This window comes from Papaver somniferum, unplaced genomic scaffold (assembly GCF_003573695.1).
Source record: "Papaver somniferum cultivar HN1 unplaced genomic scaffold, ASM357369v1 unplaced-scaffold_117, whole genome shotgun sequence".
Taxonomy (NCBI): Eukaryota; Viridiplantae; Streptophyta; class Magnoliopsida; order Ranunculales; family Papaveraceae; genus Papaver; species Papaver somniferum.
Window position 1 is genome coordinate 7,554,585 of NW_020620714.1, and position 2,010 is coordinate 7,556,594.

Sequence of the window (2,010 nt, forward strand, 5' to 3'; positions counted from 1 at the left end):
CATTTTTATTGAATATATTTGAATTTATGCTGGTTGAAAGAATTTTTTGATGCACGGTATTTGGCATGTGTTGAAGCTTTTTAATCCTTGCCTCCTTAACAATATAGTCCGTTGCTGAGTTATTCTTCCTCTTGATATATTTCACTTTTACTTGAGGAAGGTCGCCCAATATTTTCCTAATTTCTTGCAAGGTATTCTCCGCTCGCCAGGAAAAGTATGTGCTTACTTTATTTAAGTTGTCCGCCAAAGCTTTACAGTCAGTAATTATGAAGACGCTAGATAATATGTTTTCCCTTAACCACGTGATCGCCTTTAACAAAGATTTTGCTTCTGCATGGAATGCTGATGTCTCCCACTCTGATCCCGTTGATAGGTGCATGAAGGTTTTCTCGTCTACTGGATATAGAATGAAACCATATCCCATCGACAAATCCTCTTTCTAGAAAGAAGCACCAATGAAGATTATCCAATCCGAATTTAAATTGGACCAAGAGTTGTTGTTAGAAATTTTATGTTGAGTATTTGCTTTACTTTGGATGCTATTTGTCGGGAAGTTTGACGGAAATTATTGATTTTCCCTATTAGGTTGATCGGATCTGGGTTAATTTTCTCGAAAACTACCGAGCATCTGTATTTCCAAAGGAACCAAAGGATGGTAGATATTTTTAGTTGAAATTGGTTCAGATTAGCCTCCGATATCCACCATTTAACCCAGGAAATAAATGAGTTGGGATTGAAATTGGAGAGGATATTATTTAGGGATAGTCCAAACCAGACTTCTCTGGCAAACTAACACTTACAGAAAAGATGGGATTATGTTTCCTGTGCTAGATTATTGCATAACCTACAAATAGGGTCAATGTGCTTGTTATGTGCTCCTAGTCTAGCAGATGTTGGTAGAATTTTTTGAGACAGTTTCCAGATGAAAAGTCTTATTCTAGGAATAGCCTGTATTTTCAAAATCTTATTCCATGAGAAATCTCGGCAGTTATTAATGTCTTGATCCTGATTGGCTAGAAAGTAATAAACATTTTTGGGCGAGAATTTACCCGAGTGATGATGGCGTCATCTGATGGTGTCTTGTTCTTGATTCCTTGGATTTAGAGCTTGAATTTTAATCCTATCTTGTGGGAAAAAGAATTGATTTAGATTTTCCTGTTCCCACTTATTTTGGTCCGTTATTAACTCTTAAACTCTTGTTGGTGCCTGCTCTTGCGCGCTTGGGACTATTTGGATTATATTTGTGTTCAGAACCCATCTGTCTTCCCAAGTTTTCATCGAAGCTCCATTTTTGACTTGCCAAATGTAGTTATTTCTTATAAGCTCTAAACCTTTTTGTAAACGGGTCCAAATCCAAGATTAATTCGAAGTTCTGGATTTTCCTAGAGGGTGCGAGTTTGGAAAATATTTTGTTGTTAACAGTTTGACCCATAATTGATCGTGTTCAGTAACCAGTCTACTTGCCAGTTTAGTAAGGAGAGCTAAGTTGAAATGACGAGGGTTTTTAATTCCTAGCCCACCTTGGAAAATGGGCTTGCAAATACCCTTCCAAGCTTTTATAAATCCTCATTTTCTTTTCTTTTCCATCGTTTTTCCACCAGAATTTTCTCTAAATTCTGCCGAGTTGATCAAGGATTTCTTTTGGCAGAGCCATAAATAGCATTTGGTAGGTTGGATAAGATTGAAGGATAGATTTTATCAATACAGTCCTACCCGCTTGAGACAAGAGTTTAGATTTCCAACCTTGAAGAGTAGCATAATATCGTTGTAGGAGAGGTTCAAAGTTGGCTTTTCGATTTTTATCAAAGAAGAATGGGGTTCCTAAGTATCTATCATTTTTGGTCATCATCGGAACTTCTAGGATTTTAGCTAAAATCTTCTCATGTTTCGGATGTATTTTTGGGCTGAAGTAGACACTACATTTTTGAAGATTAACCATTTGGTCAGTGATGTTCCCAAAAAGTTGTAAGATTTCTAATAGGATTTTCGCTTCACCCAGGTCCGCTTTTG